We start from the raw sequence: 21579 nt of genomic DNA, 5'->3' as shown, positions 1-21579 counted from the left end.
CGAGGTATTGACCCTAGGTATTTGGTCCAAGGTATTGGTCCTAAGTTGTTTTGGTCCATGGTATTGAGAAAGGACTAAAATTATAAAAGGAGGAGAAGATCATTAGGTCTAGAGGGAAAGTATTGAATATCTGATGAAGTGTGAGAACTAGTATGCAGGTTATGGGTTTGTGATGCTTTGCTTGATCTAAACTAAGGATGCACCTATGTGAATGATGATGGATGATGGATCGGGATCTTAAGGCTTGATCTTTATGCGGGTTCACTTTGGTAAAAGTGTGTATACATGCTGGTTTGGCTCCTCAGAGTAGCGTATACATTATGAAATATGATATCTAAAATTGCAGTTGGTTCCAGTGGTTGTTGCAGAGTTCTGGGTTCTACTCTGTGTTTTGGTGACTGTGTTTTGATGACAAGCCTATAGTGATTTAGTTGTGGGTGATTCAGAGATTGATGATTGAGTATTTAATGATTATTTAATGCAATGGTTGTATTGCAGTGGTGATTGATTTTGAGCTTCAATTTTGTTGATGGGTCTGTTGATGCCTCAAAAATCGCTGCAACAACAATGGGGGATAACCACCCAGTCCGGACCTTAAAGCAGCTCCTTTTCCGTTTGGTGTGGTGGCTCCGACTGGTTTAACTAGGTCTAGTTACCTTCTCCCTATCGCTATTGGTTTATAATGTATCTTTAACTACCAATAGACAGGGATATCAGATCACTTCTTCTTGTTGATCAGGTAAGAGAATGACCCTTAAGCTGATTTGGGTTCAGCCAAGCCACAACTAAAATTTTGCCTCTTTGAGGAGAGGACTTAAAAGAATGTAGAATTTACTCTAAATGCAAGCTTATTCTATGATGCAAGCAAAATAAACTAATCTAAATCCTATCTTAATTATGCCGATATACATGTAACCCAACTAAGAGCAAGATAATTAAAATATTGGGATTTAAACATGTCTTTCTTATAATGAATATCAAGTTAATGTAGTTCAATTAACTGACATTATGGATACCAAAACACAACCTATTGAGACCTATTAACTGAAATAATAAACCAACAACACTCAGGAAGTAGTTCACAAAAATAATATTGATTATCAAATCAGTAAATCCAATAATTAAACAATAATATGTGGAAATAGTTTACAACACATTACCATTCAATAAATCAGTTTTATAAGACAGATTTCTAAGTAAATAGTTACTCAGAAATTAGAATTTAATCCATAAGAACAGAGATATACAATAACAACATTGAGACAAATTACCCATATTGACAAGAGTGCACAAACATGAATAAAATGATAAATTCCTGTTACCATAAAAATGAGACTGATATTTGAAACAGTAGTATTAGAAATACCAATTTATTGCATCCATTTCTCTGACCTCTGTCTCCAACAGTCCCTTACATTGCTTGAACTTCTTCTTTCAAAATAAGAGCCACAATAGTGCAAACTCTACCTCTCATACATAATTCAAGATACGAAGGAAAAATCCTCAATAATTCCCAGATCTGAGATTTTCTCTCCTCCCTCCTACAATTATAAATTCCTATTACAGTAGTGTTTTTAGAAGTATAAAATTGCAGAGGAGAGCCACCCCCTATTACATTCTGCAATCTGTTATTTATAATATTTACAAAGGAATTCTTGAGAGGAAAGTTTGTTGAAGAGAAATCTATCAAATCCAATTTTATTTGCTCAAAAATTCTAATCTTCAATTGCTGAAGCATTCTTATTGACTGAGATCCTTTTCTCCATATTTCTTCCACTGTTTTCCTACAAAAAAAAAATCAAAATAAATTAAACTGCAACAATAAAATCAAAATGTCATTACTGGCATTTAAAACAAATCCAATCAAACACAATTAAATAAATAATTGAAAATAAAATGTAATTTTTCTATTGGTGCTTGGGATGTTTTAATTGGCCAAGAATATCATTGACGAGCGAATCTGCAATTAGAAGAGGCTTGGGCAAATGAAAATAAAACTCAGAAAATTGATTTTGTTTTCAAAATTCGAAGCTTGATCTTCTGCCTGATTTTCGACCCAATAAATGACCAAATCTGTTAGTGAAACCTCCTCAGAACTATACTCCTTGATTTTATCTTTCCAATGAGCTGTCATGGGCCTCATTTGGCAAAGTAAAACACAATCTATGGGCCTCTAAAGTTGGCGAGTCAATTTTGGCACAATTCTGGAATTTCTGTTGCTAGGCTAAAAATTCAAAATTTAATTTAAAAATTAAATCCTAAATTAGAATTTTAATTATCTAATAATTAATTCTAATTTAATTGTTAATTATGAACGAAACTAATTAATAAATAAATTATTATTAATTAATTTAACTAATTAATATAATTAACTATTTATAACCAATTAATATTAATTTAAATAATATCTTAATTTTAATTTATTTAAATTAATTATATTACATATATTAATTAATTTAAAAATTATTATTTAAATTAACAAATATTTAAAACTAATATAAAAATAAAATAAACTAACCTACCTTCTAATCTTCACTCATACGTATGAGTGAGTTTTTTAAACTCAAAACCAAAACCAAAGTTAAAGTTATGAAAACTATGGTTAGTGCCTTATGCCCCTTCGCATCGGCAGATCAGGAGGTGTCGGGAGGATTGTTAAACTTGTTATGTTGAAAAGCTTCGATGCGATATTCCTCGTGTAATTAAAGCTTATAATGAGGGTTGGTTAATGCGATATGTTTTTGTTTTGTTTTGTTTTTTTTTTGAAATCGAGAGATCGGGAGGATTGAGTCCATCGGGGTTTTTAGAAATGTGTCACTTGAAAACTCCCGATGCGATCAAAGCCTCTGATGCGATTAAAATCTCCAATGCGATCGGAAAATTTTTATTATATATTTTTTATTATATTCATATTTTATGTATTAAATTTTATTTTAATTAAATTAATTATTAATTAATTTAATTAATTTAAAATTTAACATTAAATATCAATTTTATTTTGGTTTTATTTTATGAATTTTAGTTTCTAAACTACAGCCACTTGGAAAATAAATAAAAAGAATAAAAATAAACTACAGCCACTTGGATATTATGGGTTTTTTAAGATTAGTAATTGATTTGGAAATTGGAGTAAGTTTCTTAAATCCCAATGCTTAATAATTTGGTTGTATAAATAAAAAAAAATGAAAAAAATGTTAGTAAGAAATAACTAGGTGTTAATTTTTAAAATAAATGCATGATTGAGCTAATTTATTTACAAAATGCAATATTGTACATTTTATGCATTTTTAACCCAGGGTAGATAAATGATGAGACTTCAAAGGAGTACCATTTTCAAACCAGTTGACCAAATGAGGTGAAACAAGCGTCAATGGGAAGCTTATAAAAAATCGATTCTAACAAAGCAATCAAAACAAGAATCCAAAGCAAATGAAAAATTAACAAAAGCGTAAGATAATCGAGTAAAAAATCCAAAAAAGGTGTTTAACGAATTTTTTTTTATAGAAAGGGTCCCCATTATCTAAGTTGAACAAGTCAAAAATGGGGGAGGGGTTGTGTTTTTACCACAACAATGGCGACACACGGGAGAAGAACCAGTTATCTTTGTTTGATATGAATAAGATTTTCCTAAAATCAAAGTAAAAATAATTAAAGAAGAGAGAATTATACTTGAAATGCTTGACTAGGTTCATTAGTCTGAATAAAAGCAAGGATCATCTAACTGTAATTTTTCTCAAAATTTCTCATAAATTAAAATATTTCAATATTCTATATCAGTCATTAATTAGTTAAACAGATAAAGCAGGGGTGACTTTACAGCTTAGCTTTTAAAATATACTCATTTGTCACAGGTAGAGCCATTGCTACCAGCAAACATCTATAGTTTCGACAGGGTTACCTTTTAATCATCAATGATTCAGAATCTCATCCCATTAAAAATTATTTACCTAGAGATAAATCCATATATATATATATATGTTTATTATTATTATTATATTTTTTTTGTTATAAATCTTAAAATCCATTGTCCTGGTTTGGTGGCTAGATAGTTGACAATGCCATTCACTGTTTATTATTGGACTGAATAAGCTGGCTCGTGATGAGACCCTTGTCTTATAATTGTTGGCAATATAAGTCATTACCCTGGTTTGTTTAGCAGTGTTGGTAATGTCAGCCTATTTTTCCCCTATGAACATGGTAAGCAGGCTCATGATGAGACCTCTTATCTTTTAAGTTTAAATATATTTCTGGATCACACTCTAGAAAAATAAGACTTTCTGGGATAGGGAGAATCATTGACTCCTGAAGAGTTAAGAATGACAATTTCGGAGTTAAAGGTGCTTTGCTGTAAAGTGTCTTTACTTGGTTAAAAATAACTTTTCTTGACTGATAATAGAACTTTGAAAGATCCTAATAAAATTTTGAAATCTCAAAATAATTATAATTTCGATGAAAAAGAATTTTTTCCAGATTTTATGATACTTTGCCAACTTCTCTTGATTGGTAATCTATTCCTTAAGTATATCTACCTTTATAATAAGAAAATCAAACTTTACTAAGAGATTTTTTTTTAAAAAGACTAATAGGTTACTATTAACAATTTTTCCCCATGCATGCCGACCATTGTTAGGTAACAAGTAGGCCTTCCATATAAATCATGGCAAAGTCACCAAAATCAAAACTGAAAACCAAAAGAAAAGAATTCTTATGCTAAAATGAGAAAAGAAATCAGCAAACAAAAATGAAGAACTTGAAAAGAGAAAGGAAAATCCAAGTTTTGAAATACCAACTCTAACAAGAATGGTTATACCAATGTCTTCAGCAATATGAAGAAAAAGAAAATAATCATGTAATCATTCCTTCTTATGTCAAGATTTAGAAAAATCATACCTTGCAGGGTTGTAAGTGCTTTTTGGATAGCAATGACGATAAAATTCAGCCACAATGAAAATTTTCTGTCTGATATCAATCTTCTTATTTCAAAGCATCATCTTGATCATTTTCTAATAAAAGGAATGCTTAAAGAAACAAGCTTAAAGGTTCAAAAACTTTCTGGTGTAGCTGTTTCAATGAAGATTATCGCTACTTATTGAAATAAAGCCAGGAGAAGAGTATAGACTTTCGAAAATATGATCTGGGGGAGGGTTGGAAGCTTTTATGAAGAGCATTGGATGATTTCTTTTGATCTTATCTGAAAGGTATCAGTTTATCCAATACTAGCTGACTTCTTCTTTTTTTAGTTAACATTAAAACATGAAAAAGGCAAACTAACCAAAATCTTATAACCCAAAATCATTATTTATTTTATTTACACTAAAGCAAGCAGTAAAATGTAAAAATGGAATGCTTAGTGCTCAAGGGAATTGAAATTAAAAGAAATGCATCAGAAATGAGAATGAGAATTTGCAATGATGAATGTTTCTCAAAATATTATAAGTTTCATATAAACTTCATGATTTTATAAATTGTCCAGAATCAAGACCAAATCCAAGATAATAAAATTTAAATATGAAGATAGTTAGCTCTTGAATTCCATTTTTAATTATGGAATTATATATTTAAAACTGAAATATATGAGAAATAAAAAATGATTTAAATATACTGCAAATTAGTCATTAATTGCTTTATTACCATCGAAGATCACTTTTAAAATAACATATTGCCGTATCGGATGATTCACATCATATGTTTCTTTACCATGCTTCAAGTTTAATCAACAAGACTTCACCTTTGTTGCTATGCCATATATCGATTAAATGTTTATGGCTCAAAGGCATGAATTGGAAGTTATTGCATCGGTGGTTGAAATCACAAATTCCCGATATGAGATTATGCGAAGAAAATATGCGCGATGAGATGTAGTGATCACACTATTGAAGAACTGTTATACCGCGAATCGGGGACAGTCATGCTGCAATTCGCAGATCGCACACCGCATTTCGCGATTTGTATTTTGCACATTGCACATTGCGTATTGCAAATTTGAAATAGTGGTATGGCCATAAATAAAAATGCGAGGAGGCGATTGCGATATTGGCGATGCGATGAATGACATAACTAATCGACGATCGGCAATCTTAGGCACATGATGTAACAATTCTCGATACGCTGATATGCGATGAAGAGTGGACCCGATAATTTTATGATGAAAATTTAATAACATATCGGATCCAAGACATCGGCCCTTTAAAATTATGCCCTTACTTTTATTGCGATTGAATGGACGCGATATTTTATAAACTTGATTTGAATTTCATATCGGATCCAGAATTATGTGGTCATCGCAATATCGGTAAAGTCGTTTATCGGAGATCAGCAATTCATGATGATGGAAGTATATTCAACTGCAAACCTCCGATATGCAAAATGCGATATGACATATGAGCGAGGTAATACATCGGAGATCTTTTATTAAACAATTTGTTATCAAAAATGCTAAAAGCTACTTCCGATGAAATATTTTGCTACAAATGGTTGTGATATGGATGATGTGATATCGGAATGAAATTATTGACGAAGATGAGCGGGATGAGAATATTACAAATATTTTTATTGAAATATCAACAATATGAAAATTAAGTCAAATCATATAATATTACTTGAAATTTTAATTGGGTTTTCTGATGGTTGAAAGAAAAGTTAAAAATGTTCAAATTCTAATGAATCACAAAATAAAATTTCCCTGAACCTGTTGCAAATTTGAAATGGGTTTGCTGCTTACTTCAAGTTTTGAAAACAAAATGAAAACCTGCAAATAAAACAGAACAAAAATAAAAAATAAACTAAGAAAAAGATAAACTAATAATAGATGAGAATAAACTTGTAAATGCGTACCTGGAAAGAAATTGTCTGCAGATTTTACCTCATGAATCTTTAAATCCTTCCTAGGATTTATCAAAATTCTGACTTTTTTCAAAATTATCTCATCATTTATTCTAAATCGGAGTGAGTAATCAGCCTAAATAAAATCCACTTATTCATGTTCAGGAAATATAAAATTTACCAGAAATAAATATGAAAATAGTCTTCCCTTTTTGAATTGAAACAACAATTTATTACCTCTGCTCATTTCGAATTAACTTGAGAGAAATTTGTATTGTTATAGTGACTGTTTAATAATGCCTTTAGTAAATAAATATGATGCGTATTGCAGCATCAAATAATAAACTAAAGATCAGAATGGGATAAAGCCACTAATTGTGGAAAAATGTTAAAACAGATTTGAATGTGTGCACACAGCAAAATGGACATCCTTAAGGTCAGCTTAGCAAATTTCGAGGGAGATAATATGAACTTCATATGATTACCACAAAAGGTTAAACTGACTAATAACGATTGAGTCAGAATTAAGCTTATCATAGACAATCATACATTTCATGGAATAATGAGATCATGAAGCTTTTATATCGTTAAAACCTTTATCATATAAATTTCAAAAGAAAATCTTAGAAGGAAATCTCGAAACGAAGAAAAGTGGCTTTGAGGTGATTGATTCCAAGTGCAACCTCAATTGAATTTAATCAAGACATTATTCAAAATAGGCAGAGTAGAGATATCGTTGCAATAGATTTTGATTTTAAAAAAATGGGAAGAAAGAATTAGAAATTTTCTGATGAGAGGTAAATATTTCCCTGAACATGTATATGATATGAGAAGGGCTGATTGCTTCTTTTATTTTTGATCTGCAGAACTATTAAAAATAAATAAATTACATAAAACAAACTAACTAAATTAATTCTACTCCTATTCTAATAATATACATGAAGATGACTAGGTATAGTCATATTTCCAATGTAACCATTTTCTGATTTTAATTCCTGTATGTATGTACAATTCATGTGTTAGTAATAAACATATAAATTTAACTAAACTGAGGAAAATAAATCTGAAATTAGATGTACAGTTATTGTTAGGAACTTAATTAAAATTTCTTTCTCTTGAAATTTCATTTCCAATTGAATACCAATTGGATCATAGAAATCTGGATGGATTTCTATTAAGGATTGGGAAATATTCAAAAGAAGAGATGACAAGCCAGATTGTGAAGATGAGCTTTTAAATTCAAAGGTCTGGAAATTTTTTTTAGTGTTATGTACAAATATTAAATTATTGACAATCTTCTGTGAAGGAAAACTTTCCAAATATTTTTCAAATGAATTAATGAAAGATGGATGGAAATCTTTCAAATGAAATGGAAAATTATTAATTAAATTAGATTGCTGGCCAGATTGTAAAAATACATTCTCTTGTTGATATTGCCTTTGAGAAGATAAAAGCTTTCGATAAAACATTAGCATTGATTGAAATTGAAGTTGAAATAGCTTTTGATGCTCATGATTATAATATGAAATTTCAATTTTCCAATAGGACAATGCATCAATTGAATGTTTGATAGTAAAGTGTTCAATATGCCAGCGTAAAGTATCAAAAATCTTAAAAATAACATTAGAAATAAAATCTGATTTCAAACAAAAGAAGTAAGGAAACCAAAATAAAATGAAATCACTATTTTTACAACTAATGTTACAGCACAATTGGGATCGTTTTGAAATGATTTCTTTTTCACAAGGATTGGCCAAAATTATGGAATTTGAGTAATTTTGAATTCCAACTTGTGAATTAGAAAACGAATTATAATTATGAGTAGGAATGAGAGCTTGATCATGATATGAATCATAAATTGGAATGTTTTCTTGAATGGTAAAATCATGAAGATAATTTTCTACTCTAAAATGATGATAGGTTGGAATAATTTCTAAATTGAAACGTTCCTCATTCACAGATGTTCTTTGAATTTTCTCATGAGGATTCTCTTGAGAGGAATAGAAATCAACATCATCAATGTCAAAGTAATTATCATAAATGACTTCACAAAATTCCCTAGAATTCTCTTCAATCTCACCCAATATATCCAAACAAGGAGGAACAAGAATTTCATGTTCATTAATGGAAAAAGAATGATCAATTATTGTTTCTCTATCTTGATAAAAATTAATTGGTATTTCATTTAGATCAATCTCTGTATTTTCTGCAAAATCATTAATACCAAGAAGGGAAAAATTACCATTATTAAAAATATCAGGATAAAGGGAAAAATGTGAACCTGAAACAATGCATTTAAAACTGTCTTTGTTTGAGAATTCTTGTGCGTTCTGTTCACTATAATATCTTTCAAATTTCAAGGCAGCTCTTTCTCCAAAACTGTTGTTGTTGTCTTCTTGCATTTGATTAGAAATACTTTCCAAGCTTTGTGAAACCAATTCATCACAATTTATTTGCACATCCAAATTAGGATTATCATTTATATTAGAAGGGGATGGAACAAAGCTTGAATTAATTTCATATAGATTGGGAATGGGTGGAAGAGAACAAATATATTCAAACCAATCTAATGATTCTTCTTCCGTAGGTTTATGTTCAACTTTAAATCTTAAATAATTCAAGTGAAATCGAATATTAAAATCTTTAACGGATTCATTTTCAAACCTTCATAGATATTCAATTTGCTCACATACCTATTCATAATCATAGCCGTCAAATTTAGAAATGAAAATTGTAACAAATTGATCCCAGCTGTGAATTGAGACAACTTGAATATTTTTACACCAGTTTCTAGCTTTTGCTGCAAATGTGAGAGTAAAAATTCTACATAAAATTCCTTCATCAATTCCTTGAAAATCATAATTTGAAACATTTTGAATAAATTGAAGGACATGATTAAAAGCAGAAGAATTCCTCTTATCATTGAACTTTACATGAGACAAGAGTCTTACCACTTCGGGTGGAGTATTGGAAGATGCACGTCCATGGATACAACTCCAAATTAGAAGTTTAAGAGGAGCCATCGTGATTTAAACAAAATGTTAAAATTGAAAAGACTCCAACAGATAAAAAGTCTTAGGCCCTCCTTTCAGTGCCAAAAGTGTTGATGCCTCGAAAATGAATGCAACAACAATGGGGGATAACCACCTGGTCCGGACCTTAAAGCAGCTCCATTTCCTTTTGGTGTGGTGGCTCCGATTGGTTTAACTAGGTCCAGTTACCTTCTCCCTATCGCTATTGGTTTATAATGTATTTTTAACTACCAATAGACAGGGATATCTGATCACTTCATCTTGTTGATCAGGCAAGAGAATGACCCTTAAGCTGATTTGGGTTCAGCCAAGCCACAACTAAAATTTTGCCTCTTTGAGGAGAGGACTTAAAAGAATGTAGAATTTACTCTAAATGCAAGCTTATTCTATGATGCAAGCAAAAGAAACTAATCTAAATCCTATCTTAATTAGGCCGATATAGATATAACCAAACTAAGAGCAAGATAATTAAAATATTGGGATTTAAACATGTCTTTCTTATAATGAATATCAAGTTAATGAAGTAGTTCAATTAACTGATATTATGGATACCAAAACACATCCTATTGAGACCTATTAACTGAAATAATAAATAAACAACACTCAGGAAGTAGTTCACAAAAATGATATTGATTATCAAATCAGTAAATCCAATAATTAAACAATAATATGTGGAAATAGTTCACAACACATTACCATTCAATAAATCAGTTTTATTAGACAGATTTCTGAGTAAATAGTTACTCAAAAATCAAAATCTAATCCATAAGAACAGAGATACATAATAACAACATTGAGACAAATTACCCATATTGACAAGAGTGCACAAACATGAATAAATGAGACATTCATGTTATCATAAAAATGAAACTGATAGTTGAAACAATAGTATTAGAAATACCAATTTATAGCATCCATTTCTCTGACCTCTGTCTCCAACAGTCCTTTACATTGCTTGAACTTCTGCTTTCAAAATAAGAGCCACAATAGTGAAAACTCTGCCTCTCATACATAATTCAAGATACAAAGGAAAAATCCTCAATAATCCCCAGATCTGAGATTTTCTCTCCTCCCTCCTACAATTCTAACTTCCTATTACAGTAGTGTTTTTAGAAGTCTAAAATTGCAGAGGAGAGCCGGCTCCTATTATATTCTGCAATCTGTTATTTATAATATTTACAAAGGAATTCTTGAAATGAAAGTTTGTTGAAAAGAAATCTGCCAAATCCAATTTTATTTGCTCGAAAATTCTAATATTCAATTGATGGAGCATTCTTATTGACTGAGATAATTTTATCCATATTTCTTCCACTGTTTTCCTGCAAAAAAGAAATCAAAATAAATTAAAATGGAACAATAAAATCAAAATGTCATTGCTGGCGTTTAAAACAAATCCAATCAAATACAATTAAATAAATAATTGAAAATAAAATGTAAGCTTTCTATTGATGCTTGGGATGTTTTAATTGGCCAATAATATCATTGACGAGCGAATCTGCAATTAGAAGAGGCTTGGGAAAATGAAAATAAAACTCAGAAAATTGATTTTGTTTTCAAAATTCGGAGCTTGATCTTCTGCCTGATTTTTGACCCAATAAATGACCAAATCTGTTAGTGAAACCTCCTCAGAAATATACTCCTTGATTTTATCTTTCCAATGAGCTGTCCTGGGCCTCATTTGGCCAAGTAAAACTCAATCTATGGGCCTCCAAAGTTGGTGAGTCAATTCTAGCACAATTCTGGAATTTCTGTTGCTAGGCTAAAAAATCAAAATTCTAATTAAAAATTAAATCCTAAATTAGAATTCTAATTATCTAATAATTAATTCTAATTTAATTGTTAATTATGAACTAAACTAATTAATATAATTAACTATTTATAACCAATTAATATTAATCTAAATAATATCTTAATTTTAATTTATTTAAATTAATAAATATTTAAATCTAATATAAAAATAAAATAAACTAACCTACCTTCTAATCTTCACTCATACGTATGAGTGAGTTTTTTAAACTCAAAACCAAAACCAAAGTTAAAGTTATGAAAGCTATGGTTAGTGCCTTATGCCCCTTCGCATCGGCAAATCGGGAGGTGTCGGGAGGATTGTTAAACTTGTTATGTTGGAAAGCTCTGATGCGATATTCCTCGTGTAATTAAAGCTTATAATGAGGGTTGGTTAATGTGATATGTTTTTTCTTTTTAATTTTTTTTAAATCGGGAGATCAGGAGGATTGAGTCCCTCGGGGTTTTTAGAAATGTGTCACTTGAAAAGTCCTGATGCGATCAAAGCCTCCGATGCGATTAAAATCTATGATGTAATCAGAAAATTTTTATTATATATTGTTTATTATATTCATATTTAATGTATTAAATTTTATTTTAATTAAATTAATTATTAATTAATTTAATTAATTTAAAATTTAACATGAAATATCAATTTTATTTTGGTTTTATTTTATGAATTTTAGTTTCTAAACTACAGCCACTTGGAAAATAAATAAAAAGAATAAAAATAAACTACAACCACTTGGATATTATGAGTTTTTTAAGATTAGTAATTGATTTGGAAATTGGAGTAAATTTCTTAAATCCCGATGCTTAATAATTTGGCTCTATAAGTAAAAAAAATAAAAAAAAAATGTTAGTAAGAACTAACTAGGTGTTAATTTTTAAAATAAATGCATTATTGAGCTAATTTATTTACAAAATGCAATATTGTACATTTTATGCATTTTTAACCCAAGCTAGATAAATGATGTGACTTCAAAGGAGTACCATTTTCAAACCAGTTGACCAAATGAGGCGAAACAAACGTCAATGGGAAGCTTATAAAAAATCGATTCTAACAAAGCAATCAAAATAAGAATCCAAAGCAAATGAAAAATTAACAAAAGCGTAAGATAATCGAGTAAAAAATCCTAAAAAGGTGTTTGGCCAAAAAAATTTTACAGAAAGGGTCCCCATTATCTGAGTTGAACAGGTCAAAAATGGGGGGGTTGTGTTTTACCACAACAGGGTCCAGTATGAAAATTTGATGAAACGTGGCCATTAGATTGTGGTGTTGTGATCCAGGAGTATCCAGTATGAAAATTTATGGAACGTGGTCCCTGGAAGAAGAGAGAAGGTTGTAGCCTTCTGTAGGCCAGCGCCTACATACTGGTAAACGTATTGGCTAGTACAAGAGCTAGGGGTTTGGAGCTTCCTTCCAGAAGTATTTGGAAAATGAGTGAAGGTTGTAGCCCTCAGTAGGCCAGTGCCTACATACTAGCAAACAGATCGGCTAGTACAAGAGCTAGGGGGTTGTAGCTCCCTTCCAGTAGAAGTTGGAGAATGAGAGAAGGTTGTAGCCTTCTGCAAGTGGGTTCCTGCGTACTAGTATGAGTCTGCACTAGTACAAGAATGTAAACAGGTTTTTCTTATATTAAAAGAAGATAGCAGCAGGTTGTTTTTGTCCCGCATTGGGTTTCCACCTTAAATCTTGGTGTTCATGTCTGTTTCTTACGTGTGATGGTTTGTTATGATATTACTGCACATGATTACTATTTATATGGTTAATGAATTACTGATGCACTGATTAAAGATCAACATATGATGAATTAACTGAATCATATGTTTGTTGGATATACGTTGGTTTCCTTAAACACAATTGCGTGTACATGTTAGTTACCTTCAGTGAAGTAGCGTATATGAATTTGAGTATGAAAAGAAAAAGATTACTGATTTGACTATACTAATTCACCCCCCCCAGTATTATTTCCAACAATTTGTGTCAGAGTAGGTGCTTCGATAGAAGCTTTATCACTTGAAGGAGATCCGTAGAACAATGGGAAAGAAGCTAAAGAAGAAAGCGCCTTAGAAGAAGAACACAGCTCAAAGGAACAGTGACAGCAGGAGAAGCAAGGATTCAGATTCTGAATCACCTCAGATTGAAGATGAACAAGCAAATGAAGCATCAGATAAAATCAAAGATCAACAAGATCTATTTAACAAAAGGGAGTGTGCCTTCAAAGAAGAAGTTACCAGATTAAAAGCTCAGATGGAGGAAAGAAACAAAGTAAGGAAGCAGTTGCAGGATGAAGTGATATCATTAAGAAATTAAATAAATGATCAAAGTATAACAATCTAGAGACTTAAAGATAGATCCAGTTACTATGTAAGTCTTGAAGCTAAGATCCTATCTCTAAAAGAAGATCTTGAAAATAAGCAGAATGAAGAACTACCTCAAGAAGATGAAGAACAAGAAAATGAGCTTCTCAAATTAAGACAACAAGTGGAAGAAGGAAGAAAGTTTGAAGAAATCTTGAAGAAGAAATATCTGGAAAAGGAAGAGCAATATCAGGTTGAGGCAAATATCTTAAAGGGTAAATTAGAAGAAAAGGATAAATTGTTACGATTTCAAAACAGTACTAAGATTTTGGATAATATTCTTAGTAGTCAAAGGTCTCCTATCATCAAAATTGGTCTTGGTTTTCATGAATATGTTGAAGGTGAATCTAGCTCACAAGGTGAGGCAAGGAACTCTAATGTAAAATCTGAAATGCTCAACAAGGAGATGAGAGGACAACCCCATCAACAACCAAGGAAAGAAAATCTTCAAAGAAAATCTCTTACTCTTAACTGTGAAAGTGATAGTCGGTTATTTTCTCCAATGAATAATGTTGAATGTTTCATATGTCATAATTTTGGGCATGTTGCAATGAGATGCAGAAGTAGAATGGTTCAAGACCATCACACAGAAAGATCATCTCGTTCCAAGTTCTTTAAAGGATGTTGTTTTGCTTGCAAAATATTTGGTCACAAAGTCATTGACTGTTATAGAAGGAATATGAAACATGTAAGATGTTATGCTTGTAACAAGTTTGGACATATAGCAAAGAAATGCATAAGCAAATTTTAGCCACCATAAGAAAGGGAGAAAACATCATCACACTCGAAAATATGGAAGAAAAAGGAAGTACAGTTAGAAAGATGTGGCATAGTAGAGTATACAGACATAACAGGCTCAGAGGGAGTTGAAAGTGTGGAACCTCAATGTTCTAACTCTCATACGCAAGTTCCATAAAGACAAGTCATGTATATACACAAGTTAGAAGCTACACAATCACATATATGTGGTTTGAAGAAAAATGCAATGGGACAGACCCAGAAAAACTGATTTGATATGTTTCAGACAATTATCAGTTATATTTTCTATCGTAATGATAGATGACTATAGTCTGTGGATGTTATTTAGAAGTGATTTTGAATCTCATAACTTGATGTTTACCTTATTGATGATGATGCCTTGATACTTCTTCCTGACATATGCAATGATTAGATCTGACAATCAACAGGTGGAACAAGTTCAGGGGGAGAACATGCTATGCTTCTAATAAAGCATTGTTGGCATTATGTTTAGAAGTCTTTGGTACCTAATCAATGATGATGAGTTCTTACTTTATGATGATAGGTTGATACTCACATATGTTGATTATCATGGTTGATGATGTGGGATGTTCCCTAGTGATGATATAATGAAGGTTCTTGTGGAGAGATCATGCGGTTCTTGATAATGATGTCTATGGTGTTTTCACATACATATGATATGATGCGAATGATTTTATGCCACCACTTGGAGACAAGACATATGCTTAGTTGATTCATGAAAGGTTATGATAAGGCTCTTTCTACTAAGGAAATGAAGCAAGTTGATCTTGATGAGATCAAGAGGATGAGTTGATATATGCAGACATACTTTGTCACGGGTTGATGATATTTACATTGTCATATCTTGGGAACTAATGATGGACATATACAGGTTGCTGGTTTGGATGCTATTGACAGATACTTATGGAGTAGATCATACATGGTGTATGATAATTGATGTTGACTATCATGGCCTTGTTTAGATATTTGGTCTCTGTTATAAATGTAATGTATATCATGCGATGAGACCCATGATGTAATAATTTGTCTCTCGTAGTCTTTTGATGAGTCCTTTTTGGTCATATGATGTAATTTGTATCCCCACTTTGCATGGGATGGACGATGTAATTTCTATCATGTATATCCCCACTTGGTTGGTAGAATGAGTCAAATTTGGTATATCCCCACTTGGTTGGGAGATGGATGTATGTATGAGTCATTTGTGATAGGAAGGTCATACTCACTTACTTGAGTTATAGAGTCATGTTATTCTTTTAGAAAAAAAAAGTGCAGACTCTGCATATGCTCAGGGGGAGCATTGAAAATATAATGTATCTCAGCATGTACAAAGGGGGAGCGCAATAAGATAATTCAGCATGTACTCAAGGGGAGCATGGACATCATAATGTATATCAAAATGGGAGAATATCTTGGTCCACCCATTGCCCTTGATGTCAAAAGGGGAGAGTGACTTGGTATTGTTGTTGCCATCAAGTCCAAAGGGGGAGATTGTTGGCATTATGATACAAGTGTTGTCCTTGATGGAAACTCACTCAGATGGAAGATCATGGTGCAACATGATTAGACTAGAAAGAATGAAGAAAGAGAGGTATAGGCAGGTTCATCTTGACCAAGTTGTGTATACACGCAGTTTCACTCAACACAAGTAGCATATACGTACACACGCACATCAAAAAAGGAAAAGTGGGTATATGTTGGAAAACTAAGCTTTTGGTTCGTGGTATTTGGTCCATGGTATTTTGATCCATGGTATTGGTCCAAGGTATTTGGTCCGAGGTATTGACCCTAGGTATTTGATCCAAGGTATTGGTCCCAAGTGGTTTTGGTCCATGGTATTGAGAAAGGCCTAAAACTATAAAAGGAGGAGAATATCATTAGGCCTAGAGGGCAATTATTGAATATCTGATGAAGTGTGAGATCTAGTATGCAGGTTATGGGTTTGTGATGCTTTGCTTGATCTGAACTAAGGATGCACCTATGTGAATGATGATGGATGATGGATCGGGATCTTGAGGCTTGATCTGTACACGGGTTCGCTTTGGTAAAAGCACATATACACGTTGGTTCAGCTGATCAGAGTAGCGTATACATTATGAAATATGATATCTGAATTTGTAGTTGGTTCTAGTGGTTGTTGTAGAGTTTTGGGTTCTAGTCTATGTTTTGGTGATTGTGTTTCGATGACAAGCCTTCATTGATTCAGTTGTGGGTGATTCAGAGATTGACGATTGAGTATTCAATGATTAGTTAATGCAATGGTTGTATTGCAGTGATGATTGATTTTGAGCTTCAGTGTTGTTGATGAGTCGAGTATGAAAATTTGATGAAACATGGCCTTCAGATTGTGGTGTTGTGATCCAGGAGTATCCAGTCTAAAAATTTATGAAACGTGGTCCCTGGAGGAAGAGAGAAGGTCGTAGCCTTTTGTAGGCCAGTGCCTACGTACTAGTAAACATATTGGCCATTACAAGAGCCAAGGGTTTGGAGCTCCCTTCCATAAGTATTTTGAAAACGAGTGAAGGTTGCAGCCTTCAGTAGGCCGGCGCCTACGTACTAGTGAACAGATCAGCTAGTGTAAGAGCTAGGGGGTTGTAGCTCCCTTCCAGTAGAAGCTGGAGAATGAGAGAAGGTTGTAGCCTTCTACAGGTGGGTACCTACGTACTGGTATGAGTCTGCACTAGTACAAGATTGTAAATAGGTTTTTATTATATTAAAAAGAAGATATCAATAGGTGGTTTTTGTCCCGCACTGGGTTTCCACCTTAAATCTTGGTGTTTATGTGTGTTTCTTACGTGTCATGGTTTGTTTTGATATTACAGCACATGGTTACTATTTATATGGTTAATGAAGTATTGTTGCATTGATTAAAGATCAACATATGATGAATTAACTGAATCATAAGTTTGCTGGATATACGCTGGTTGCCTTAAACACAATTGCTTGTACACGCTAGTTACCTTCACTGAAGTAGCGTATATGAATTCGAGTATGAAAAGAAAAATATTATTGATTTAACTAATACTGATTCACCCACCCCCTCTCAGTATTATTTCCAACAATATTGATAGATGAATCTACATCATTGTACCATTGAATCAATCACCCAAGTAGATATTGAAGCCAACATAAATCACTGAACCAAACATGGATTATCATCTAGCTTCATCACAAGTCAATACTTTACTTCATAATCAATTCAAGCCAAACAGTGTTGCCAAATACAGATAATTATAAGAGACTTCATCGATAGAAAACAAAGAACACAACATAATAGATAAGTCATTATCATCAGCTCATACTACAAAACCCTATTCGATATAAGCGACTCTTATAAAGAACTTCCGTGTATGTACACTCCTTTTATAATTGACATCTGCATACAGATATCTCTATTCTACAGAATGTATACACGACTATCTAGAATTAGATCCACATATGTATGCAATGTTTCTGAATCACACCTGTGTACAAATCTTTAATAACTGAGTTAAACCTTTTCTGCACATCAAAACACCCATCAAACCCAAATCTTAGCACACACCATAATAGATATAAATCATAAAATCGTCATCACATATCTATCAAATAGTAAGCATTATTCATCATACAATCATTTCAGATCTAATAGATCTGATCATCATCATACTCCTTGGTGAACACTTATTTGAGATCAAATCAATCATAAGAAACGCAATACATGCACACTTGGCATTTTGATCTCCATATCCTTATATAGATTAGGCCTTAGCCAATACCTTAGGCCAATTACATAGTTATGCTGATGGTATTATTTGGCGGGATCAAATATCCATTATCACGCTCATTACTATGGGCCAATACCATGGTAAAGACCCTCAGTATTGAGAATACTATGGTGCATAAACTGTACGCGACTTTGCTTCACGATACTCGTGTATGTACGTGACTATGTTCACAGGACCCATGTATACTTATTAAAACATCATCTTTATCATTCCTCTGTCTCTGAACAAACATTCCTTTGCCCAATCTTTTTGTCACATTTGTATTGAGCTGAATACTTATCCTTCTATTATCATGTTGACATCTTTATTAAGTGGATTTCCATCAAGGACAACACATTTTTAATAATGCCAACACCAATAACATAGTTATGACCCTCCCTAGAAGTAAGGAATATGTTATTCAAAAATACCAATAGTATGATTTGATCTATGCCCATTTGGGTTATATTTATACGATTCTTCCTAATGCTCCTTACTCTTGCTCAAGTGACTTGTCTACACTTGGATAATCTATGCATTGAATAATGTGATTGGATTAGTCAATTATAACTAAACACATCCATCTCCACCATGACCAAGTGGATATGGTCAACCTTATGGGGTCACAAGTACCTTATAGCCTTTCCCAAATTCTTCTCACAACTCTTCACAAGTAGGAATTAACATTGCTTGTGCACCTTCATGCACATTTTCCTATGCCTAGGCAAGTTGGTGCCAATCCTATTTAGCTAGAATTTCATCTATTTCCAAAGTTGTAATTTCCACAGGCCTACTCAAGACATATGCCAGACAGTTATTTGACCTAGTTAACCCTACTGACATTCATGCAAAAAAAAGTTGAAATAGACAAGTAGATGGATGTATGACATAGCATATCTTGGAAGGTATATGATTGATTGTTCCTAGTGGTTGGATTACTTGAGATCCAATTGTTTTCTCCTTGAACCTATAAGTTGCAAAATAGACAACCAAAGTCTATGAAAACTCTACAACCAACAATAATGTTAGTGTTAGCAAAATCAAAACTAAACATGTATGCACGCAAACCATATGAATAACAAATAAATGGTGGGGAAGATAGAGTTTTGTATTATACAAAGATGGTTACATAAGTGGATTTCCTTGAGGTCCTTTTCCTCATCTCCTCCTTTCACCAAAACTTACAATCAATCCCATTGCTAGTGATGGCTTATCTGAAGGTGGAATTGACTTCTCAATCTAACAACATTTACCTATGTTCACTTCTCTATTTTTCCTCATGGATAGATTTTATTTTATAAATGATTTAATGAAGTGATTAGATGAACATCGATATCTTTTTCACTAAGTGTGATTTTTTCCTTTCATATGTATCTTGAATTTTTTGATCAATTTCTGACATTGTCAACCTTTATCCATGGATTTTAGGAATATTGGCCACTTAAATGCTTTGTGATTAAGGTATAATGTTAGGTCCGTATACTACTAGTCTAACCCCTTACTGTTATTAATAAAACCTACATATTATATTGTTGTGCCCATGTAGTCCCCATATTGTTATTATTGTGCCCCATAGAACCCCACTCTTGTTATTATTATGCCCTTACATTATTATAGTTATGTTAGCTCTGATTATATTATGACCCCTTAGACTCCTATATATATAAAGGAGGCCTTGTCATTTATATCATCCAAGAATTGTTCATTTGTGTAATGTAAAGGAGGTTTCCCCCTCGAAGAGGCTTATTTCTAAGGCGTTCATCTATCTTTTCTATCTTTTTGTGAGCTGGTTTCATAACATTTGGTATCAGAGCTTTGGATTCTAGGGTTTCGCTGCTGTAAACATGTCATCGTGGCATTTTCTCTATAACTTTTTTTTTGCGATGTTTCAGAAGCTAAAAAAAAAACCCATTTGAGACGAAATATCTCTGAACCTTGGGTACGAATTTCAGATCTTGTCTCATGCTATTTTTGGAGATATGGTCTGAGGAAGTTAGGGTTTTGGAAAGCTCTAGAATTTCATCTAAAAAAATTCATCGTGGAATTTTTGTTATAACTCTTTCACTACAAATTTTCAGAAGCTAAAAAAACCCATTTGAGAAGCGATCGGTCTGAACCTTGGCTCCAAATTATAGATCCTATATGGCTATATTTTCGGAGATATAATATGAGGAAGTTAGATTTTTGGCAGACCCTCGAATTACATTCAAAATAGGTCACCTTGGGAAAATTGTCATAACTTTCTCTCTGAGCATCAGATTGAAATTTGGTAAGAAGTTTTAGAAAGAGGACTTCCTGTAGTTTTTTGTACATCAGTTTTAGGTACTAAGGTTGAAACAGTCACATGTGGAATGTTATACAATTTTTCTCTACTAAACTAGTCTGTAATCAGGTCATCATGGGAGATTTGACATAACGCTTCCTTGCAAAATCCAATCTTGATTAGGCTTGTGGGATTAGAAAGAAAACGTAGAGAACTACCGTAGGAAGAAATTTCAAAACTTGGAGATCTGAAATTACAGAGTTACAGTTGTTTCAAGATCGAGATCCAAAAATCAAGAAAAGCCGATTTGAGGAAGTTTGATTGCAAGGATCCAGTAAATTGGATACTACAGATTGAGCAATATTTTGATCTACATGTTGTACCACTATTACAAAAGGCATGTATTGAATCTTCATATTTAGAGCCAGATCAATTTTTATGGTATAAAGGGCTTTGTTCTCATAAATGACTTGTTACGTGGTCAATTTTCATAGAGGAAATGATAGCACATTATGAGGATATATAGAGAAACACCTTCTTTAGAGAAACACCACAACAATTGGAAGAAAAAAGAGAAAAGGGTTTTGTTACAAAGTGGAAAGAAAAATTATGGCAACAAAGAAGTCTACCCCTCACAACTATAAAGATGGAAGTGTTGTTTCTCCTAGCCTTCCACAACTTACAAGGGTTACACCACAACAATTGGAAGAAAAAAGAGAAAAAGGGCTTTGTTACAATTGTGATAACAAATACATTAAAGGTCATAAGTGTTCTAGGAAGAAATTATTTT

Source organism: Pinus tabuliformis, chromosome 5_1, assembly GCF_031772625.1.
Source record: "Pinus tabuliformis cultivar Carrire ecotype Pingquan chromosome 5_1, CPIR1, whole genome shotgun sequence".
Taxonomy (NCBI): domain Eukaryota; kingdom Viridiplantae; phylum Streptophyta; class Pinopsida; order Pinales; family Pinaceae; genus Pinus; species Pinus tabuliformis.
The sequence above is the reverse complement of the archived record's forward strand: the minus strand, read 5'-3'. Positions refer to the sequence as shown.